This window comes from Erinaceus europaeus, chromosome 1 (genome assembly GCF_950295315.1).
Source record: "Erinaceus europaeus chromosome 1, mEriEur2.1, whole genome shotgun sequence".
In the NCBI taxonomy this organism is placed as follows: domain Eukaryota; kingdom Metazoa; phylum Chordata; class Mammalia; order Eulipotyphla; family Erinaceidae; genus Erinaceus; species Erinaceus europaeus.
This window is the reverse complement of record NC_080162.1, coordinates 47,079,160-47,103,991: the sequence shown is the minus strand read 5'-3', so window position 1 is coordinate 47,103,991 and position 24,832 is coordinate 47,079,160. Positions and strand designations below refer to the sequence as shown.

Sequence of the window (24,832 nt, the reverse complement as noted above, 5' to 3'; positions counted from 1 at the left end):
TTAAGCCTTAATTAGGCACCTGGCTAAATTATTGATCTATCTGGTCTCATTTCTTCCCCCCGCAATAGTCCCAAGAAGTGGGAGGGTGGCACTATTATGGGTTCCAATATTGTCCCTTTGGACAAGTGACAACAATGAGGCTTGGGGGCCAACAAAGTAGCTCACTTTGATAGCACGCTTGCTTTGTCTTGTGTGCAACCCAGGTTTAAGTCTGGTGTCCAATGCATTGAAGGAAGTTTCTGTACTGTGGTTTCCTTTACTCTCCTTCTATAATGATTTCTGTCTGAAAAAAAATAAGAGAAATATAGATAGATAGATATATGATAGATAGATAGATAGATAGATAGATAGATAGATAGATAGATAGATAGACAGGCATAGAAAGGCACAGATTTGTCCAACACCACATAGCAAATATGTGGGGCCAGGGGAAGCTGCCCTTGAGTTCAGACCCAAAGAGGGGAAAAGCTGGCCCCAAGTTCCAGGACCAGTTCTTATACCCCCTGAATTTCTCTCTAAGAGGCTGGTTCCAAAGGTCCTGTAAACAGCTGAGTCTCCACTGTGTCATGTTCACCTGAGTCACCCCTCAGTCCCAGAACGTGGCCTCTTGGCCCCTTCCATGTGACAGGACTCCAGAAACCAAAGGTTCCGGCACATGCCCTGTGACCTTCCCTCCCCCTCCCCTTGGAATTGGTTTGTTTTCCTGTTTCACTGGGAAAAAAAATCCCCAGGAAACTGTCTGGGTGGCAGCAGCTTGCTTGAAGGGGCATGTGCTGGGGGCTGCTGGGATAGGGAGGGGGCTGGGATTCCTGTATTTGTGATGGATGCTCTTTATGGCTAGTGCCTGCCTGCCTCCTTCCAGAAGAAAGACGAAACCTTCCAAAGGTCCTTGCCACCTCAGCACCCTGTCCCTAGCATTCTCCACAGAGAGCTGTACTTGCTCTGCCTCAGAGCCTTCATCCTTACTCTGTCCCCTTGCCTCTGACTGCCTTTTCTACAACTTTCACTTACCTCTCCTTATGCTTTGCAGCTCCTTCACTGTAGGGACCCCTCTAGCTCTGCTAGAGGTTGTCACAGCAACAGAAAGCCAGTGTTTCCAGACAGTGTCCAATGGGAGAATTGGCACCTCCACATGGTGTCACACAGAACCCTCAAATGCCGCAAAATGGAAGCCACTTGTCCCTTCCTACAATCCCAGCTCTTCCCACTTGTCTTTTCCATCTCAGGAAGGGGTACCAGTTCCCCACATATGTGCTCAGGCTGCAGCCTCAGGGGAAATCTTTGATCCCTTGTTCCCTTGTCCCAAACAAAACTCCAATTAGGAATCCTCCATAGATTCATCTGCCAGATAAGCCCCCAGTTCTTTGCTGCCACCTGTTTACAGTCACCAGCATTTGTGCATGTGGCCATCACCCTCACCTACCTCCTGGCTTCCGGTTTTGCTTGTGTTCTACTTATCACAGTTGGAGAAATTGTCTAGGACTTGTATCTCTCTTTTGAAGACAAATGATCCTCCATGTTGTCACGTATATGACCTTGAATGATGAGACCTTTGCTTCCCTTCCCAACCTCAGCCATACCCACTCCTCTTCACTTCTGCCACACTAGCCTCCTTCCCATTCCTGACAGAAGCGTGTGGCCCTCTTTGTCTGAAATGTTGGTCTGTCTGTGAGGATTGCTGTCTCCCTTCATTCAGATCTGTGCTCAGATATAGTCTCTTTGGATAGACTTCCCATGACGTAGCCATCTAGAACATTCCCCATCAACTTCTCCCCTCTGCCTTCATTCCTGCATTATAACTATTTATTTTCTTTTGACATAGACAGAGAGAAGTAGAAAGGGAAAGGGGATAGAGGTACAGAAAGACATCTGCAGCACTGCTCATGAAGTTTCCCCTCTAGAGCTGGGTACTGAGAGCTTGAGCCCAGGTTCTCAAGCATGGTAATGTGTGCTCTCTACCATGTGCAGCACCACTTGGCCCTGTAGCTGTTTCTATCTGACATAAAACATAATTAGAATCTGGGCATCAGCAAAGAAACAATTATAGAAGCCAGACCTCCAACCTTTTGCACCCCATAGAGATCTTTGGTCCATACTCCCAGAGGGATAAAGAATGAGGAAGCTTCCAGTGGAGGGGAAGGGATATGACATGTTGGTGGTGGGAGTTATGTGAATTGTGGCCCTCTTATCCCACAGTCTTGTCTATCAGAATTAAATCACTCATAATAATAATAATAATAATAATAATAAGAAGAAGAAGAAGAAGAAGAAGAAGAAGAAGAAGAAGAAGAAGAAGAAGAAGAAACTAAAAAAAAAAAAAAACGAAGAAGATACAAAGCAGAACTTGGACTGGGTTTGGTGTATTGCACCAAAGTAAAAGACTCTGGAGGTGGGGAGGGAGAGTTCAAGTCCTGGAACATGATGGCACAGGAAGACCTAGAGGGAATTGAATTGTTATGTGGAGAACTGAGAAATGTTACATATGTACAAACTACTGTATTTTATTGTTGACTGTAAACCATTAACCCCCACAATAAAGAAAATTAAAAAAAAAAAGAATCTGGGCATCTGCTGTGATCATTATACAACACAAAGATTAAGGGTACTGACCCCCCCCCCCCCGCATAGTTAGAAATGTATCTCTTGACTTCAGGGTGAGCACAGTGAGAACTGTGGTGTTTATAGGACCTTTGGAACCAGACTCTTAGAGTTTGGGGAATGCAAGGACTGGTCCTGGAATTGGGCCCAGCCTGTTCCCTCTCTGGGTCTGAATTCAAAAGCAGTACATGGGGAGTAGGGTGGTAGCTCAGGGGTTTAAGTGCACGTGGTGCAATGCTCAAGGTTCTCCATAAAGATTCCAGTTCGAGTCCCCGGCTACCCACCTGCAGGGGAGTCGCTTCACAGGTGGTGAAGTAGGTCTGCAGGTGTCTATCTTTCTCTCCCCTTCTCTGTCTTCCCCTCCTCTCTCCATTTCTCTCTGTCTTATCCAACAACGACAACATCAGTAACTACAACAATAATAAATAAATAAATAAATAAAAATGTAAAAAAAAGCAGTACATAGGGCTGAGGTAGATAGCATAATAGTTACACAAAGAGACTCTCATACCTAAGGCTCCAAAGTTCCAGGTTTAATCCCCTATACCACCATAAGCCAGAGTTGATCAGTGCTCTAGGAAAAGAAAAAAAAAAAGACAGTAAATGAAAGCCATACACACACACACACACACACACACACACACACACACACACACTATATTCACTATGTGAGGTAGTGTAATTGTTTACTCTAGCCAAAACTTTTTTTTTTGGTGGGGATATGGGGTTTCGAACCTGGATCCTTGTACAGGTCACTGCACTTAGTACTGTGTGCACTTAAAAAAATCGGTAGTCTGGCCGTAGCACAGTGGGTTAAGCACAGGTGGCACAGAGCGCAAGGACCAGTGGAAGGATCCCAGTTCGAGCCCCCAACTCCCCACCGCAGGGAAGTCGCTTCACAGGCGGTAAAGCAGGTTTGCAGGTGTCTATCTTTCTCTCCCCCTCTGTCTTCCCCTCCTCTCTCCATTTCTCTCTGTCCTATCCAGCAACGAATAACATCAACAATAACAACAATAATAACTATAGCAATGAAAAACAAGGGCAAGGAAAGGGTAAATAAATATTTAAAAAATCATGTCATTTTCTTGCCAAAACTTAACTGGAAGTCTTACCAATAATATAAATAGTCAATTAAAACATGTTTTGAATGCTAGTTATATGCATAATATGCTTGTATTTTTAGAATGGAGAGTGCTAGAGAGAAGATAATGTCATTAAGAAAATAATAAGGAAGAATCATTTTGTACAGTATTGAGCTTATTATTAACAGCTGCCTATAAGTAAGCTTGTACCTTCAAGCTCATGTTGTTCAAGTGTCATCTGTATATATATACTTTAGTCTGGTTTGTGGCTGAATGTTTAACAGCTAGCTCTTGGCAAGGGGCAGCTCTGGTTTCTGCATGCACTTGCCAATTTCTGTGGTGTAAATACTCACACTGTGACCAACTTCAAGCTACTGATGTGACTTTGCTTAACATGGAGTTGAGGAGGCTCAATGACATAGAATTACACGCTGTGTCTACTGCATAATGTGGTGGGTGATGTACTATGACATGCTAGTTAGCAAAAATCCCAGGAACACAGACAATAGTAAAAACAGTGAGAAAGTGATACGTTCTGAGTAGAAGCTGCTTTGGTTTTCTGTGATGGTTGTATATAACCATCAGTTTGTAAAATTCAAGGTGCGAGGTGAGAGCTGGTTCCCACAAACAGCTGGATTTCGCAGATGGGGGGGGGGTGGTGTCTTGTCCATCTTTTGCCTTGTTGCTTCCCTGTGGCTACAGCAGTAGAATAAACCCATGGAAGTTTACCCCATATTTGTTGACTGTTTTTAAATGTATCTATTTATATCAGGGAGCATAAAATTTTTGCCTCTGTCATGGGTTGAGTTCAACTTAAAGATGGGCTCCATCCAGTTGGCTCTTGGAATGATTTTTAATATTCTTCTAAAAAAATGTTGCCAGGGGAAAAAAGTCAGATTTTTGCCTAAAATTCCACAGAAACCTAGATTTACAGCTACTCTTGAAAAGCCAGGTGTTGGTGGGATGGTGGGATGGTGATGCTGCCGGGTGGTGATGCACCTGGCTAAGCACACATTACCATGCTCAAAGGCATGGGTTCAAGCTCCCCATTCCCACTTAAAGGGAGGAAACTTCACAAGTGGTGAAGCAGGTCTACAAGTGTCTCTCTCTCTCCCTCTCTCTCTCTCTCTCTCTCTCTCCCTATCTCCTCCTTCCCTCATGATTTCTGTCTCCATCCAATGAATAAATATATATTTTTGAAAAATCCAGATGTTCTAGACAGCCATGACACCTCCTGTGACAGAGCACGAGTTTCCCAGTTCACCCCAGTCCCCACTTTGCCCTGTTGCTTCACAACCATCCCACTGGACCTTGTAGACCTTGTGCCATCCTGTGCTTCCATTCTGCTGCATGTCCCAGTGCCTATACCAGACTAGGGCACCCGGAAGACAGGATCTATGAGCTGGGCTCCCTGAGGGCCTCCATCCCTACAAGAGGGCTCAGTGCAAAGTAGGCTCACAGGCCATGGAATCTGATGAAATGTTTGTTGTTGCATCTCAACTACCCAGCCACCCTAACTGGGACACACACTAAACCCAAGCCCCGAATGGAATGTGACAAAGAGGTTGGACGAGGCCAAGGTTTAAAAATACCCCAAACTGGTCAGCTGCAAAATGCTCTGAGGTGTTGAAACAAGCAGACTAGGCCTGGCCAGGGGCCAGCCGCTCCAACTTTGCTCTTTGTGAATGTGGGCTAACAGAGGGGACACAACAGCTCGGGAGGTATGGAGGATGCACTCTCTGGGCCACCTCCTTCTGCACCCTCCTTACTTGGGAAAGGTCAGCACTAAGTTTATAAACAGGACCAGTTCCGACGACTTAACTCTGCAGGAAGCGTGACCATGCAGAGCCTGAACTCTTGCATCTGCCCCCGAAAGCTCCCACACCATAGTTCTTTGGCATCAGAGAGTTGGAGGGGTGCTGTCCCCCTTTGGTCTCCCCACAGCTTTCAGAGCCACTGCCCAGCCTTTTGGAGCCACAGCTAAAAATACTGTTCCCAACCCAGCCAGTGGGGAGACAGCCAGGGAAGACTGGGCAGGGTTAGAAAGAGCAGTGATTGAACACCCATTGGGTTCCAGGTGCTTTTGAGGTATTAGCTCACTGAGCCTTGCTGTGGCCTGGGGAGAGAGTGATCATCACCTCATTTGCAGAAGTAGAAACTGAGGCCTGTGTGTGCAGTCATTCACTGGCACAAAGTTACTTTGCAGGCATTCACAGCCTGAGACCAAAGCACCAGGAGCCTGGTTGGTGTTCAGGCTGCAGCAAGCATTGGCAGTCCTCCCCTTACCCCACAATGTCCAGAATTGGGCCTGCTTCTCCCTGGGTTTCCCTGTCTTGTTCAAGGACAGTGCATCCTTGCAGAGGAAGATACTCCATCTCCCACACCTCTCCATCTCTTTAGGATCCTGAATCCTGGCTGCTCCAGTCAGAACCCACTATCCTCCCTTCCCACTCCCAGCCCTGCTGCTTTCACCCAGACCACTGCTGGAGCCTCCTCGCTGCTCTCCGCTGCTCCCTTGCCATTGGCATGAAAGGTCACATCTTCACTTACACTCACTGTCACCCTAATAGACCACAGTGAAAAACACCACAGCAACAATACCAGAATCTGACCTTGTGGAGCTGATAGTTTGGTATAGGGTCAGAGAGGAGAAACACTAACAGCTAAATTAGGAGGCCTGCAGGTGGCTCACCCAGTAGAGTACCCATGCTTCTACCCATGAGGATCTGGGTTCAAGTCCCAGCCACCACAGGGGAGCATCTTCAAAGGGGGAGGGGGAACTTCACTAGCAGTGGAGTGGTGCTTTGGTGTCTCTCCTCTCTGTCTATTTCTGTCTCTCACCCTCTAGAGGAAAGAAAAGAAATGACCACCTGGAGGGATGGAGTAGTAGAAGAATAGAGCCCAGTGTAACCCTGCTGACAAAAAGGAAGAGGTAAATTAAACCTATTGTTTCAGGTGGTATTGGTGCTAAGGAGAAAAGTGAAATAGGGAAGGGAGAGGAAATTCCAAAAGGCAGGAATCTAAATATAGCAGTAGGTTAAGGGGTGGGGAGCCAAGGTGCTCAATGAGCAAAGGTTTGAGAGCAGACCTGAAAGAGAGGACAGTTGAGCAATGAGGCTATCTAGAGGGAGAGTATTCCCAGCAGAGAAGCAGCAGAACAAAGGCACTGGCTGCCCTGAACCTGGGGCGTTGAGGATGATAAGAGGGACCATGCTGTTGGTGTGGGAGGTAGTGAAGGCAGGCAGGGCAGAAGAGAGGGCGCTGGCTTTTCTCTGGGGTGCATGGCAGCCATGGAGCTTCCTGAGCAGGAAAGAGCACAGTCTGACCCAATTTCTGAAAGAATCCCTCTGTGTGTGCAAAATGAACTGTCCAGGTTCAATCAGGAAAGGGGTGACTCAATGAAGTAGGCAAAAGATAAGGGTGGTCAGCTTCAGCATGTGCCTAGCTGGGTCCTGGCCTTCCCATTGGTGAACTTGTTTGAATGTCACAATTCACAGAGGTGGGGTCTGTCATCACATCCACCTGGTGGGTGGAGCAATGATGGATCCCAGACTTGAAATCGCTTGTCCAGGATCACAGCTGGCAAAAGGCAGAATTTGACCTCAGAGCTCATGTCCTTGAGTACAATCGTGTCCCATGAGAACTCCCCAAGGACTCTGAGGAGTCAAATGGAGCCTGAGGGATTGGGGTTTGGGATTTGGACAATTGTAGTTTTCCAGGCAGCTGACCTATGCCTCTGTGTTCTGCTCATAACTGATGGTTGCATATTGGCTATAGGTACTACTATAAAGATAATGTCTGCTCTACAAGTACAGTGGCAAAGCTCCAGCTGAGGATATGCTGGGCCCAAAAGCATATAGACAGGTGTGACAGCTCAGGTTTCTGGAATTCCTGACCCCATTCTGTCTCCTCCTTCACTCTAGAGGCCAGGTGGCATTTGGCATATTCCTCCTCTTCCTCCTCCTCCTCTTCCTCCTCCTCCTCCTCCTTCTTTGTCTTCTTTACTAAAGCACTGCTCAACTCTGGCTTATGATGGTACTAGGGACTGAACCTGGGACTTTGAAGCCTTAGGCATAAAAGTCTTTTTGCATCACTATTATGTTTTCTCCACTAGCCTGCTTTTTTTTTTTTTTTTCTGGTAGCTGACCTAGGATAAGAAAGCAGGCCAAGCACAGGGTAAAGTAATTTGGGGACAGTCACAGCTCTCTGGACTTGTAGATTCTCTCTGGAACAACCAACAGTTCTGAGGCCTGTTCCTAACCAGGTGCAGGGGTGATGGGAGCGATGAGGCAGAAGCACTCAGCTGAGCATGTGAGCAAGGTCAAGGCCACTCGCCTCTGATGACAGGTGGTGGGGATGACATGGAATTCAGAGCAAGAGCAGCTCAGGAGCAGATGCTGGGGAGCCACGCACTCTGGACAGCTTTTGGCCTCTGTGGACCTCAGTTTTCCCATCTGAGGAGTGGGATGATACAGAGTCAAAAGTCTGCTGTCAGGACCAGAGTTGGGCCCTGAGAGGTGTGGGGAGGGGGCTCACTCTGTCTCTACCTGTTCAGTGCTACCTCCCAGGACAGCACAGAGTGTTGTGGGGATCCTGGGACCAGAGGCATGGATTCTTCAAGACAAATGAAAAATCACAATAATAAATAAGCATTTGGGGACTGATTTTTCCTATCCAGTAAAACAGATGCTTTCTTTACAATTTTGTATCCTACAATTAATCACAAAACAAAATAAAATGGATGCTTTCTATCTCTTCTGTACAGTCAGTGCCTCTGCACCACTTGGGCAGGTAAGTACTTAGGTTACAGTGACTAAGCAGGTAAAGAAACTGACCCCCAGAGATACTCTGGGGTATCAGTAAGGTCAAAGAGGGAGGGAGTGGTGAATCAGGGCTTTGCACTTGACTCCCTCATCCTCCTTAGTATTTGCTCTTCAATCAAAAGACTGAAATAACAGCTTGGATTTCATTGAGCACTTATTATGTCCCATGTGTTATTCTGCAGGTCACACGTTTTCACCCAAGATAACCTTCACCCCAAGCATATGAGAAAGAAACTATTTTTCTTCTTGTTGAGGAAATACACAAAAGTCACAGAGCTAGTAATCTGCAGGGCCCACCTGTCTTCAGAGTCTTAAGCCACATGGCTTTAGCGACAGTGTGGCACACAGCACAGGACCCGTCATACTTTAAGTGCTTAAGAAATTACTTAACCAAGGCCAGGCAGTGGCAGACCCAGTAAAGCACACGTTACAGTGTGCAATGGTCCAGGTTCAAACCTCCATTCAGCTCCTGCAAGGTGGAAGCTTCACAAGCAGTGAGGCAGTACTTAAGGTGGCTCTCTCTTCCTTCCTTTCTATCTCCCCTTTCTCTTTCAATTTCTCTTGGTCTCTATCCAAAAACAAATAAATGAAATATTTTTAAGAAGAAAATAAAGTACTAAACCTTTGCAGAGTGGTGCAGATAAACAGAGCTTTCCTATTCAAAACCACACTCTGCTCTTGCTTGGGAATCTGCCATTCTAATTTACTTCCCTCCCTAGCCAGCCCACTTGCCAGAGGAGAAACTGCCCCTGGGCCATTTTTTCCACCTCCCCCACCCTCTGAGAAAGCTCTGCATCTGTGGGGTCATGGGGTGGCAGGCCAGAGGGCCAGCCAGAGCAGAGTTTGGCCAGGTTATCAGGTTTCGTGGTCAGCCACCTTCGCCCCTGACCAGGGCCGTCTTTCCAAAACAGAACATTCAGTCACTGCCTGTCCCTGTGCTCAGCTGTCCTTGTGCCCCTGACCTCACTTCCTGCCCACCCACGCTGGGTTTTTCCCAATATGCTTGTCCCCTCTGACACTCACAAAGATGACCAGAGTGCAAAGGGGAATCAGAGGAAGCAAAACAGAGCAGGAGAGAGGCAGTGAGAGAATCCAAGAGGCTGTCAGATACAACAAAGAAGCAGACAATGAGGGGGACAGAGAGAGAGGCAGAGATACAGAGACAAAGGCAGAGTGAGATGGAGAGACAAGGGCACCGAGGAGAAACCTGCTGCCCACAGGTGTCTCCCTGAAGGCAGTGTCCACAGCCTTGGGTCTCCTTCTGATGGACCTTGACCTTTACTCATGGATCCACCTCTTTTACCCCCATGCCCCATGAGCCCAGCAAATTTGCAGAGACACCCCAACCACACCTTCCTCATCACTGAGCAGAGTTCTTCATCTAAATCACTCATGCTTGTGCTTTTTCCACCAGGAAGCCCTCTCTGACCCCACAGTCGTCCTATGGATCTCAACCACATCTACCTCACTCTGCAACTCTTATTCATTTATATGTGTGTCCACTGCTGAAGTGTCAGCTCCTCAACAGTAAGGTCTGAGTCCATCTTGCTCACCCTACATCCTTGCATCCAGCACAGTGCCTGACACATGGTAGATATTTAGTTAACACTGGTGTAATAAAATACTAAATCCATGGCACTTTAGTCCCCTGGGAAAAGCTTTCCCTGATGGTACTTTCATTGTGTGATTGTTTGATTCCAGATCTGTGTCCCCTCCGGTCCCAGAAAGGCAGAGTCTGCATCTAATATACTAACCTTTGCTTCCTCAGGAACAAGACCTGGGTTTTACCAGGCAGTGGTACACCTGGTTAAGTGCACACATTACAGTGTGCAAGGACCCTAGTCCCCACCTGCAGGGGGAAAGCCTCATGAGTAGTAAAGTAGGCTGCAGGTATCTCTCTCTCCCTCTCCCTAAATTTCTGTCTCTATCTGATAATAAAAAATTAATTAAAAAAAGAACTATATGTAAAATAAAAATAATAAATAAATATTTATGTATAGAATGAGTGAATGAATGAACCATTAGCCATGTGGCTATTTTAATCTGTTTAAACCCCATTATCAGCTGAATCAAACCCTGACTTCTTCTCAGGATGGGAGAGGCCTTGAGTGGTCTGGCCTTTGCCGCTGACTCCAGCCTGGCTTTCGTCCTTCTAGCTCTCCTCTCCCTGCACCAATGTCTCCATTTCCCAGGACACCATGCTTGGTGGACATTCTTACCCATGCCCTCAGCACCCCACCATAACTCAAGTCAGCAGGATTGTTTTGTTCTGTGTACAAGACTAGAGAAAAAAGAGAGAGCACATTTGCAAAAACAACTTCAATGTCACTAGTGGACCTTGGTCACTGTGGGACTGTCTCCAAGGTTCACCCAGCCAACTGTCCAGGGCCTTGGTTTGAGTCCTCACCTCAATAGGGCTGGGAAGGAGGAAGAAAGGAGGTGCCCCTGGGGACCCCGAGTCTGGCTTTCATATTGTGTAGGAAGGAAAGAATGAAGGCCATGGGGCAGGGGTAACTGAGTAGACTCCATCTTTCAAGCTCATACCTGAGGATGCTCACCAGAAACTCCAGAAACTCTCCAGCTTCCTTCCTACACACCTCTGCTCTGATCTGATTGTAGTTCCTATCATGGTATTTATTCTCCACTGAATTCTTTGCTCCGTGGACTGCACTCCAAGTGGGTAAGGTCAAACCTTTTATATTCTGGAGTTCTCAGTGTCCAGGTCCCACATGTGGGAGATATTACCAAACGTGTGATAAAGAATGATATGTCTATTGAAAGAGGATTTCTTGTCCTTGTCCCTACCTGCTCCTATCTTTCTCAGTAGAATGGGAGCCCAAAGACCTCAGGTCCTTTCCCCTCATTCCCTGGGATTTAACATTGTTGGGCACATAGAAAGCAACATGGAACATGTATAGAAAAATTAGTAAGTGATCTGATTTCTCTCTCTCTCTCTCTCTCTCTCTCTCTCTCTCTCTCTCTCTCTCTCCCTCTCCATACTGGGAGCTCTGTGTGGTCAAGGACCAAGTCTTATTGGTCTCAAGCATCTTTGAGTCAAGCACTGGTCTTGATACAAGGGAGAAATTTAGTAGTTGTTTATTGGATGAATGAGTGGAGGTAAATGGATGGATGGTGTGAGCTTTCTAGCTTAGGGAGGCACCTAACTTAGATGGACTCTCTCGGTTTCTACTATCCACACAGACACATCCCAAGACACAGAGAAAAGTGGGGAGGGGGACTGTAAAGTCAAACAGAAGAGTCTGGCTTTGCACCCCATCTGGAGGAGGAATGCCAGGTGCTCCACTGACCTACCTACTTAGGTTTTCAGCAATTTACACCACGTAATCTATAGAATACACTCATTTTCTAATTTCTTGTCTATTCTCCCAATACTGATACTGTGAACTCTGGGAGGAGGTTCTTTATCTTGATCACTTCAGTGTCCTCAGGGCACAGAGCTTTTTTAAATAGATGTTTTTGATGTCTGTTTGGCTGGCTGGCTGGATATTGAGTGAATGGAAGGATGATGTAAGGGAGGATGAGTGTTTGAATGAAAAGAAAGAATGATGAATGATTAAAGTAGATGACAGGAAAATGAATGATCAGCTGGACACATCAATTCAGTAGCTTAGACACATATGCATGTGTGTAAACACCAACATACCTAAGCCCTGATTCAGAAGTAAAGGCAGCAGCCCACCCATTATGAGTGCTTACTGATTCTAGGCACCATGCTCAGTCTGTGATGGAGCACACTGTGCTGACTCCTCATGGCTACCCCCTGAAGCAGTATTGCTACCTTTTTCCCCTGTGGACAAAGGTGCTAGTCAGAGTCCTTCTGGGTAGCAAGCACTGGTCCTTGTCACTGAGCTGGAGACAAGTAACCATTCTACTCTTTCTCAAAACACTTCTGGGTACAAACATGTTGCTAACCTCTTTGACTAGTGCTTGAGACAAACAAGGTGTGCTGGTCAGGAGGCTTCAGCATGAGGTGCTGTAGCAATTCTAGACCCATGACATTATGCTATCAGCTTGCACATTCTTTTAAAAAAAATTTTTTTATTTATAAAAAGGAAACACTGACAAAAACCACAGGATAAGAGGGGTACAACTTCACATAATTCCCACCACCAGATTTCTGTATCCCATTCCATCCCTTGATAGCTTTCCTGTTCTTTAACCCTCTGGGAGTATGGACCCAAAGTCATTGGGATACAGAAGGTTGAAGGTCTGGCTTCTGTAATTGTTTCCCCACTGAACATGGAATCAAAGGGGTTTACAGTCAACAATATGTATACACCTTTCCCATATTTGGGAGCTACTCTCTTCCCTGATCCAGCTTTCTGGTCCTTTTTCCAGCCATAACATCATCTCCCCAGTCAATAATTTGGATCCACCGGTATATCAGATTTCAGACTCAGGGGAAAAAAAAAAACTAGTATAGCCACAGGCTCTTTGGAATTTAACTAAAACATGCCTACTAGCTATCTACAAAATGGAGACCCCCCCCCCAACTCTTCATCTGCACTATTCTAGCCTTTAGGTCCATGATAGGTCAACAATTTGTTTGGTTTTGTGTGTTAACTCTCTTTTCAGCCACCAGGTTCCAGATGCTAGCATGATGCTGACCAGACTTCCCTGGACAGACAACCCCACCAATGTGTCCTGGAGCTCCGATTCCCCAGAACCCCACCCCACTAGGGAAAGAGAGAAGCAGGCTGAGAGTATGGATCAACCTGTCAATGCCCATGTTTGCACATTATTTTTAATCAGAACATACTGTAACAGAGACTCCATGTTTCCCACATGTCTTTACTCTTCCTTAGTTATATAAATATCAAGTTTTACCCAAGTTTTCTTGGGAATGTGACCACCCAGAAAACCTTCATTCCCCTGTCTTTTTCGCAGCTAAGTGTTCAAGACTAAGTTCTGATCACAGGGTTTGAGTATCTCCCTAATAGAGTCTTTGGAGAGAAGGCACCTATATTTCTTTCCTCTCTTCTGGCTAGAAAAGCTGGAAAAAGATGTGATGATGGGAATCAAAGTGGCTATCTTGGACCATGTTGGAGCAACATAAGAAAGGGAATTTGAAATCCTAACAATCATATAAAGCTACCCCAATAGCCCTGGGCTGCCATCTCTCCTCCTCTTTTACATAAGAGAGGAACAAACTTCTATTTCATCTAAGTCTCTGCTACTTTTGGTAGTTGGTCATTCAAAAATGAAACTAGTCCTGGATGCTGCTGTAATAATTTGCTGGAGGAATGGTCTCTAACTTTTAACGTTCTTCATTTAAGTAACTTAACCATTTCCTGGCTATTGAGTGTTCAGTTGGTTTCTGACTTCGCTAAATAATTCTGTCATGAACATCTTTGTGCCTTTCCACTATGTGGAATTGTTCCTCGGTACAAAAGGCCAGAAGAGGGATTTAAGAGTCAAAGAACAAACACATTCCTAATACCTTTTAATATTTGTCACTCAATTGTTTTCCAAAATGGTTCAACTGACACACAAAACCAGTGAATTGGGGTACTGTTATGGAGCCAGGGCAAAATTCTCACTTTCAGGCTCTTTCCTTCCAGCAGTCAAAAATGAGACAAATATAGTCACTCCTTGAGAATCCTTGAATAAAATGTAACCACTAGCAGTGAAGTCCTTAACGGTGAAAACAAGGAATCGAAAATGATCTGTGGTCAATCAAATCTTAGTTTCATGCAACAAAATTCACCCTGACTCTGCACAGAGGAGGGGTTTGACCAAGGAGGGCTTTCCTCAAGTTTACTGGGTGGTTCATAGACTCTTCAAAAGCCAGGAGCAAAGTCAGGCACCAGACACCAGACCCAGTCTTCATGGAAGAGTTACCACAGTGACTGCTTTCTCCTTGAGGCCCTCCCCTCCACACCCTCTCGGACCTCCAGGTGTCTTCTACTCTTCTGACTGTACCTGCCAGGCAGCCATGTCTGGTTACTTGCTGAAAGGAAGCCTGGAAAATTGAGTTTTCCTGACCCCTCCTACAGGAAGATAGGACCTGACCTATAGCTTAGGTAGAACATTCCTTCCAGGGTGTGTGTATGATGTTGGGCCACTGGAATGCAGGGCTAAACTTAACTCATAAAAACCAAGCTGGGTTAATGGAAGAAATACACAAAGTTATATGGTGCCACTTTTTAAATTTTGATATTTTATTTTATTTTTTCCAGAGCACTGCTCAGCTCTGGTTTACGGTGATATAGGAGATTGAACCTGGGACTTTGGAGCCTCAGGCATAAGAGTCTCCTTATGCTGTCTACCCCTGCCCTCTATTGATATTTTAAAGATGATTTGTTTATTTTATTGAAAGACACAGAGAGAGAAAGACACAAAAAGAAAAAAACAGAATACTTCTCAGCTCTGGTTGATGGTGGTGCTGGGGATTGAACCTGGTACTTCAAAGCCACAGGCATGAAGTTCTTTTGTATAATCATTATGCTGTCTCCACAGCACTCTGGTGCCACTTTGTATGTCTCCTCCTCTCACAGTGAAAGAATAGTAGGCTAAGAGGACAAGGAGCTATTCATGTCACCCCTACAGTTTACCCAGTTCTGCAAAACCCAGGTTAGAGCTGAAAATCCATGTCCATTAAAACCTAAGAAGCCCAGGTCTCAGCCCACTGCCTGTACCTGAACATCAGCCTGGAGACTGTTCTCTGGTGTGGTTGTGTCTCCCTAGTCACTAAACACATCACTACAGAGGAAAGCCTGTCTGCTTCACCCACTGTTGGACTGCCTACACCCAGATGGACCCTGGCACACGGTTGGTGCTCAACAAGTAAATCTTTAATGCACTGATGAGTGAAGGGTGGAGTCAGCTCACAGGTTTAAGGGATTTTAGAATCCCAGGATGAATGTTTGTTCTGGGCATCATGATGCTGCAGGCCCTGTTTCAAAGGCCAGAAAACAACCAGGGCTAGCCAGTGGCACATCTTGTTAAGTGCAAACATTGCAGTGTACAAGGACCCAGGTTCAAGCCCCTGGTCCCCACCTGCAGAAGAAAAACTTCACAAGTGGTGAAGCAGGTGTCTCTCTCTTTCTCTCCCTATCTCAACTCCCCCTCTCAATTTCACTCTTTCTATATCCAATAATAATTAAATTAAATTATTTTTTAAAAAAAGGAAAGAAAACAACCAATTCCCTGCCCTTGCAGTGGGGGAGATGAACAACAAGTAGGAATCCCCCAAATATTAATATGAGGTAACATAATATAGTTACATATCACTTACCAGTGGTAATATGTGATATATTCTGAAAAATGTGCCCTTGGGCAGTTTCAGCACTGTGAAAATATAGAGTGTAATTAATTACACAAACCTAGGTGGCATAACCTACTCCACACCTAAGCTAGATACAGTAGTCTGTTGGTATGGCTAGGAGGAGGCACAGTAGACAGGATACTGGACTCTGAATCATGAGATCCTAAGATTTATTTCTGATATCTTGTGTACCAGAGTGATGCTCTGGTTCTCTCACGTGGTCTCTAGCTCATTGATGAGTAAATAAATCTCTGAAAAAATATTTTTAAAAAAGAGAATAGGGTTGGGCATATTGGATGTCAAGTGCAGGCAAAAACTAGTTGGGTCATGGGCCCCTTGGAATATACCTAAAGCAGACCTACTAGCTTTTTCCAAAATGGAGACCACAAATCTCCATCCACAATATTCTTGCTTTTAGGTTCATGATTAGTCAATAATTTTCTCTGCTTTCTATCTTAACTCTTCTTTGAGCCACCAGGTTCCAGATGCTACTGTGATGCCAACTGGACTTTCCTGGACATATGACCCCACCAGTATGTCCTGGAGCCCGGCCTCCCCAGATCACTGCCCTACTAGGAAAAGAGAGAAACAGGCTGGGTGTATGGAGTGACCTGTCAGTGCCCATGTTCAGTGGGGAAGCAATTACAGAAGCCAAACCTTCCACCTTCTGCATCCCACAATGACCTTGGCTCCATGCTCCCAGAGGGTTAAAGAATAAAAAAACTATCAGAGGAGGGAATGGGATATGGAGTTCTGGTGGCAGGAACCAATTGGAATTGTACACCTCTTATCCTATGGTCTTGTCAGTGTTTCTGTTTTATAAATAAAAACTTTGAAAAAAGGAGAATGGGGTTGGGGAATGGTGCACCTGTTTTGAGAGCACACAAGGACCTAGATTCGAGCCTCCTCTCCCCACCTGAGGGGGAAAGCTTCGTGAACAGTAAAACAGGTATGCAGGTATCTATCTTTCTACCTCCTCGTCCCCTCACAATTTCTCTCTGTCCTATGAGATAAAAATGAAGGAAGGAAGGAAAGAGAAAAAGAAAGAGAGAAAGATAGAAAGAAAGAAAGGAGAAAGAAAAGGAGAAAGAGAAAGAAGGGGGCACTGGATGCAGTGGATTCACAGTGCCAGCACGAAACCCCAACAATAAGCCAAAAAAGTTGGGGGGGGACCCTGTGGCAAACTGGTCCAGCCCCTTTGGAAGACTGTATGAAGAGTACTCAAACAAATAAAACTGGAATTCACCAATGTGATCCAGCAGTGCCACTCTTAAGCATTTATTCAGTGGACAATCAAGGATTAGTTAGAAGAGATATAGGCACCCCTATGTTCATAGCTGCATTATTCAAAATAACCAGGAGTAGAAGCAGCCTAAATGCCTGTCAACAGATGACTGGATCAAGAAGTTATGGAATACATATTCCATGGAATATTACTCTGAGATCAAAAAGATGATATTGTGTCCTTTGGAATAAAATGGATGGAACTGGAGGTGATTCTGCTTAGCGAAATAAAGAGATAAAAGACAACTACCATATGGTTTCACTCATCTGTGAAATCTAGAGATCTGATTTACATGAACTTTCAAAAAAGAAAAAAAGAAATCTAAACAAAACAGAAGCAAGCAAACTAAATTGTAGGACTTGTGAGGACTGTCGTGGTTATCTTTGGGAGGTGGGAGGATGAGGATATAGAACTTTCGTGGTGGGTGTGCTGTGAAACTATAGATTGTAACCTTATAGTTTTGTAACAAACTATTAATAACAAACAAAAAATATTCATATATAAAAAATAAAGAGGGCCGGGCAGTAGTGCAATGGGTTAAGTGCACACGGTGTGAAGCGCAAGGACTGGTGGAAGGATCCTGGTTCAACCCACTGGCTCCCCACCTGCAGAGGGGTCACTTCACAAGTAGTGAAGCAGGTCTACAGGTATCTATCTTTCTCCCCCCCTCTCTGTCTTCCCCTCCTCTCTCGATTAAAAAAAAACACCCTGCCAGGACCGCCATTGCACATACGGCCCACCACAGATCAAAACATCACTAAACAGCAGTCACTATACTATGATACCAACTACTGGTAAGTGCTTTATGAAAAATGGACAAGTGACTTAGAGAGGCTAACTTGGAAAAATGGTTGATGAAGGCCTCTCTAAGAAGATGACATTTGAGCAGAGAGCTATAGATAAGCCAACTGTGTATCCAAGGGAATTGTGGCCCAAACAGAGGAACTAGTCTATGCAAAGGTCCTGAGGTGAGGAGCTTGGTCTGTGCAATTTGCCACAGGCATACGGGGAGGCAAGGGTTACACTCAGTTTCCCAACTTCAGCAAATCTTGCAGAGCCCTTAACAGGCGGAAACTGTGGGGTGGGGGTGGGATGAGTGCTTCACTCTTAAACTTCTCTGGAAAAACATGATGTCAGGAACAGACAGTAAATCTTAACTTGTCCCAGAAAACAATGGGCCCATGAAACCAGCAAAGCGCTAGCTGAAAGTAAACGGCCAAAGGGCTGGGGCCTGGGCAGATCATATGGGATTTGTTAACAGATCTGTGTTTGAAAAAGAATTTCCCAGTTTGGGGCAAAAGCTTCTGGCCAACATCAAGAAAATGTTTATTGTGGTACCTCTGTGCAGACATGACAAATGGGGACTTTCTGCACAGTTTTGAGCTGGAGAAAGATGTACCCCAATGGGCTCAGTGCACAAAGAAAGAGATCTGGAGATAGTATTATCCATTGCACAACTCTTTTGAGAGTTTGCTCTTTCATTCATTCATTTGCAAACTGTTTGTTGCAGACCTACTGTGTGCATGCAACCTGTGAGGGGTGGTAGCACTGAACTGTGAGACTTCCCACACAGCAGAAAGGGCAGAGGGAAATTAGATCAGCACACAGACGCATCATCTCATTGTGATCAGCATTAAGAAGAAAAGACACTGGTGCTACAAGAATGTGTGCAAGCCACCAGCAGCAGACTACGGCTGCAAAGACAGACTCCAGATGCTTGGGGGTGGGGTGGGAGGTGTCCTCTTCCTCTTCCATTCTGTCCCCTTTTCTTTTCATTACCACCAAAATTATCACTGGGGCTTGGTGCCTATATGGCAACTTCACTGCTCCAGGCATCTACCCTCCCACCCACCCCCAACTTTTTTTATATGACAAGACAGAGATAGATAGAGAGGGTAGGGGGAAAGAGAAAGGTAGAGAGACACCTGTAGCACTAACCCCCCCCCCCAACACACACACACACAGGTGGGAACTAGAGGCTTGAATCCAGGTTCTTGCTCATGGAAACATATGCCCCTCAACTAGTTATGCCACCACCCAGCCTTTCCACTTTCTTTTGACTGGATGTTTTTTTCTTTTAATTCCATGCTTTATAGTTGAGGTAATTAAAAAATCATAAAGGGGTTGGAGATCACATTTCCAAAAGTAATTTCTCACCAGGAGAGGCAGGACATAAGGGAAATGGCTGGTTGTTTTCCTGTAGGAAGGCCACAGGCTGCAGGAGACAGCACCTTACTCTCTGTGGGTAGACTCTTGAAATAATGATGGCAACATAAGCATAGATGTTTAAGAATGAAGCTTCAAGTCAGGCTTTGTTTCCACAAAGAAGGTAAAGTAAAGGATCCCAGTGAAAACACATTAACAGAGTGTCCATGAAAACGTTCTTGTGGTTTTCGCTGGTGGCCTTCTTGCTTTCTTCTCTGCATCTTTCTCTGTCTCTTGCACATAGAGTCCCAAGAATTAAAAGGACAAGGAAAAAGGTTTCTGTTCTTGGTGTTGCTGTTTAGCTCAATCCCCACAATACCCCCCAAGACCTGTATGTTTTCCTCACCATTTGACACCTGGGGAAACTGAGGCCTGAGGGTGAAGGTTGCAAGATTAGACCCAGGTTTGTCCAGTCTCAAAGGTCGTTTTTAGACAAGATGCCCAGGCACCCCTCAAAATGCCCTGCAAGAAAATCGCATGGCTTTGAAAATCAGAGTTGTGGGAGGGAAGGAGGGTAATTCAAACAAACCAAACAAGAAATATTACATTTTTTAGCCACCTATTCAAGCTCTGATGGGCCTTGGTCCTTAGAAGGCTTGGGGAATCTTTCCCTGGAGGGGTGCTGTTTGCATTTCAGGTGGGGTGCTCTTTATGGTGCCTGCCCAACCCCCCCATGGCACTCCCCTCCCCTGGGAATCCTGTCTCCCAATTACATGTCACCAGGATCCTCTGAGCCTCCAAGCTTCCCCACTGAGGGACATGAGGACAGAGAGTCCTAGTGAGTCCCCAGGGTCAGGCATCCCTCCAATGCCCTGTTCTGGTAACCATCCTGCAGGTTTGAGTTGTAGCTGCCTTGCTGGCCATGTTTTACAGAGAGACAAGGCTCAGAAAGGTGGGGTGATTAGCTCAGAGTCACACAGCCTTGTCCCAGCACTGCCTGCCCCTCCTACAGGATCTGGCAGGCCCAGTAGCAGCTCTGTGGTCACGAGGTAGAGAGGAGAGTGGCCATCGGCCACTAGGCACAGTCCTCTCCCAGACCAGCTGAGGCCAGGCTGGGAAAGCTGCAGCCCCAGCCCATTGCTGTGAGCTGTGAGGCTGGGCAGGCAGCCATGCTGGTGGAGACCAGGAAGGCGTGCACTCACTCTGCCTGCCCACAGAGGCCCGTGGCCACCTGCCAGGCTCTGCCTGACGTCAGGGGCTGACCAGGGACATAATGTGCTGGCGTCCTGACAGAAGCTGGCTATGGGGAGACAGGGCCGCCAGGCGGGGTGGTCAGAAGGAGACAGGAGCAAAAGGAGAGAGAGTGGGGGTAAGGGTAGGGAGGGGAGGGGTTAGGAGAGGGGAGAGGAGGAGAGAAAAGGAGAGGAGAGGAGAGGAGAGGACAGGAGAGGAGAGGAGAGGAGAGGAGAGGAGAGGAGAGGAGAGGAGAGGAGAGGAGAGGAGAGGGCAACACAGGAGAGAAAAAAAATGAGAGAAATAGAGACAGAATGAAAGCACTAGCAAGGGAGGAGAGATAGGAGAGGAGAGAGAGGAGGAAAAAACAGGAAGGGAAGGGGGAGGGAAGAGAAGACAGAGAGAAACAAAGTAGGAGGAAAAGGAAAGGAGAGAGGAAAGACAAAGTGAGAGAAGAGGAGGAGAAGAGGAATAAGAAAGAAAGCCAGGAGACGAAAGAGAAAAGATACAGAGAGAGAAGAGAGTGAGAGAAGAGGGAGAACAGGCAGGCAGTGGGCCAGGTATAAGCTTAGGAGCCCCCAGATCAAGGCTGAGATGCCATTCTGCATCCCTACCCCCACCCCAGCAGTGGGCTGGTGATCTGTGCAGTGTGCAGCAACAGGCCTCATCTGAGAAACAGAACACCCCCTTCATGATGGCGGTGAGTGGGTGGGAGTCAGTGTAAACAGTGAGCTTCGGGGGAACTTAACAAAAGTGGAGATCTAAAGACTCGGGTAGAGAAGGGAAGACAGGCACATGGTGCTGGAGCTGGGAGCCCACCCTGTGATCAGCAAAACCCCTTACCCACCCTCCTCCCCTGAAGCTGCTAGGGGCCCTGTACCCAGCCCAGGCATGACTCAGCATGAGGCCTCCAGCACAGACCTTGACCTGGCCTTGTCTGTCTCAGGGCCCAGCCCCCTGTTTATGGGCTGAAGAAGGCCATGATCCCAGGGCCATCGCGTCACCAAAGCCAAACAAGGCCAGGCTTGGTCACCATTTGCCTTCCAGACTTGTCCCCCCTCATCCAGCTTAATTATTAAATGGCCTGGACATGTAGAGGGACTGAACAGCTACTCTCCCTGGTGAGGGCTGTTGTGCCCGCAAGTCCCCAGACAGCCCAGGTAGTCCTGGCACGAGACCATTTCTCTTTCTTTCCCCTTTGCCAGGTAACCCTACCAGCCTCAGCCTGAGCCCCCTCAGCTGCCCTCCCATCGGAGTGCTAGGCTTGGTGTTCACTTGGTGTTCTCCTGTTCAGTCCACCAGGAGATTCAGTGCTATAGTTTCTTTGTTTTCTCTGCACTGGGTCAACTTCATCTGATAATGGAGACACAGAGACACACATGAGACAGATACAGATAGAAAGATGGAGTGACTCTTCAGAACAGAATCTTCCCCCAGTGCTTTGGGGCCCAGGGCCCAGGGGCTCAAGGAGGGCCTCACACATCACAAAGCAAGTGCCCTCCCAGGTGTGCTATCTCACCACCTGATTCGGGCCGTTGTTTTTTCATTTTCCAGATGAAGAAACTGAGGCTCAGAGCTAGTTGCCTGCTAATGAGATCCCAAACCACAGAGAGAAGCTACCACTTCCCAAGCTACTGCTGGGCTTCCCACATCATCTCTCTCAATCCTAGGATGAGTGTGAGGTCACCAAGAGTGATTTGTCTCTCAGAGACATTGAGCCCCATCTCAGGACACTGCAGGTTGTCATAAGTGGGGTGGGGGTATGCAGTTGGCATCTAGTAGAGAGAGGCAAGAGTACGTCTCAGTCACCAACACTGCCCTGGACAGCCCCCAACACAGAGAACAATGTAGCTCCCATGTCAACAGCATGGAGGCTGGGCAGCCTGTGCTGAGAGCAGCTGCATTAACCCCTATTTTACAGATGTGGGAATGGAGATGCAGAGTGTGTGTATTACTTGCCCAAGCAGCCCTTCTCAGTAACTGCTTGTCTTGCAGAAGCTTCAGACAGTGCTTTGATGGCCACAGGCATGTGTGTGTAGCAAGTCCTTACTGAGCACCTGCTGGGAGCCACCACTTTCCTGAACAGGAGGGACCAGAGGACCAGGCAGACTGCTGCTCTAATGAGGGGCACATACAGTCAGGGCTAGAGCTAGGGTGGCTCAGTGGTGGAGCACCCACCTTGCAAGCATGAAGCCCTAGGTTCAATCCCTGGCACCACTTGAGAGCACCAGAGAGAACTTCATAGATGTGAAGCAGTGATTTTCTCTCTCTTTTCCCATTCTCCCTATCTTTCACTCATAAGAAAGAAAATTAGGGGGTCAGGTGGTAGCTCAGCAGGTTAATCGCACATGGTACGAAGCACAAGGACCGGCGTAAGAATCCCGGTTCAAGCCCTAGCTTTCCACCTGCCAGGGAGTCGCTTCACAGGCGGTGAAGCAGGTCTGCAGGTGTCTATCTTTCTCTACCCCTCTTTGTCTTCCCCTCCTCTCTCCATTTCTCTCTGTCCTATCCAACAACGATAACAACATCAACAACAACAATAATAACTACAACAATAAAACAACAAGGGCAACAAAAGGGAAAATATATAAAAATTAAAAATTAAAGCAATTTTCAAAATAAAAAGAAAGAAAGAAAGAAAATAAAAAACTGGGTCAGAGAGATCAGATGGTTTCCCTGGTTAAGCACACACATTACAGTGTGCAAGGACCTGGGTTCAAGCCTCCATTACCTAACTGCATGGGATCAGGGTGGGGGCAAAGAGAAGCTTCACTGGCGATGAAACAATGCTGCAGGTGTTGCTCTTATTTTATCTCCCTTTCCCCCTCTTTGTGTCTTTCTGTCTCTGTCTAAAAATAAATACATAAATAAATAAATAATATATATTTTTTTAAATGGGTCAGAGCTGGCTCACTGGTAGAACACATGCATGAGACCCTGGGTTCTAACTCTGGCTTCACATTAAGAAATTATATAGAGAGCTGGCGAAATAGTCCACTTGGATAGTGTGCTGCTTTGCCATGTGTGTGATGCAGCTTTGAACCCGGTCCCTACCATACTGAAGGTATGGTATATAATCACACACACATTAATTTAAATATATACATATAAAAATTATTTGTATATTGGGCCAGCTGGTGGCACACCTGTTTGGGTGCACACATTACAATGCACAAGGGCCCGGGTTCAAGCCCCTGGTCCCCACCTGCAGGGGGAAAGCTTTGCGAGTGGTGAAGCAGGGCTGCAGGTGTCTCCCTGTCTCCCTCTCTATCACTCCCTTCCCTCTTGATTTCTGGCTATCCTTATCCAATAAATAAAGTTTAAAAAAAAGAAGAAGAAAAAGAAAAATTCCCCACCTGCAGGGGGAAAGCTTTGCGAGTGGTGAAGCAGGGCTGCAGGTGTCTCTCTGTCTCTCTCCCTCTCTATCACCCCCTTCCTTCTCAGTTTCTGACTGTCTCTATCCAATAACTAAATAAAGATAATTTAAAAAATTAAAAATAAATAAATAAAAATTATATATATATATATATATATATATATATACACACACAAATGTGCAAAAAGTGAAAAGAAGCAAGTAGAAGATCTGGCTTATTTCAGACAGTTAAGTGTGAATGCAGAGAGTTGAAAAATATCCTATAGGACCTTTCTGAGGTGAGATGAGGGATGACAAGAAATAGCCTTGCAAAGAGGCAGAGTGAAAGGTTCCCAGTACAGGAAACAGCATGTGCAAAGGCCCTGAGGCAAAAGCAATTGTGGAGCACTGAAACATTACACGGGGGCCTGTGGCCAAAGCCAAATAAGGGCAAAGGAGTAGGAGGAGGAGGCACAAAGGAGAAGAGGTTAGGGAAGGAGCAAGCACACAGATGTATGGGCACAGAACCACTGTGTCACCACTATGTTGTGGACGTGTCAAACCAGGTCTATCTTCTGAGAGAGGTGGGAACTGTGGAGGGATTGGAGCAGAAGTGGCAGGCACAGTGTGCAACTCCACTGAATAAAGGATCCTGTAATGATGTTCTTGTCTCCCCCTGCTACCCCCCAAATGTATGAATGCTGCTTTTGTGACAGAAGATAGAAGATGGTCCTGGATTCCCCATGCAGGCCAAGGTCGGGATGAGAGGCCTTAGAAGCAGGTGGCATGGGGAGACTCACCCCACAAAAGAGAAGATGGAGAGGAGAGAAGGACTGAAGCCAAGGCAGAAGTCAGGGCAAGGACCAGGTGAGGAGTGCAGGTGACCTGGGGGGGGGGGGGGCAAGAGAAGGGCTTCTTTGGGGCTTTTGGGTCCTGCCCACACCTTGACATCAGCCCAGAAGACTGGGCTCAGTCTCTCACCTCCAGAGCTGCTGAGAAAGGTAGCCTCATTGATGGGTCGGA

At 46.4% G+C, this 24,832-nt stretch overlaps 1 long non-coding RNA gene across 2 annotated transcripts in view; it reads right to left on the bottom strand.

Annotated features, from left to right (window-relative positions):
* LOC132536764 (uncharacterized) overlaps positions 1 to 24,832 on the bottom strand; it is a 107,827-nt gene that overhangs the window by 31,395 nt on the left and 51,600 nt on the right. Inside the window, exon 3 of one of the 2 annotated variants that reach the window (XR_009548283.1) lies at positions 3,110 to 3,172. The exons of the other annotated variant lie outside the window; for it this stretch is intronic. This is a non-coding gene — a long non-coding RNA (uncharacterized LOC132536764). The remainder of the gene's footprint in view (positions 1 to 3,109; positions 3,173 to 24,832) is intronic. 2 annotated transcript variants of the gene reach the window in all.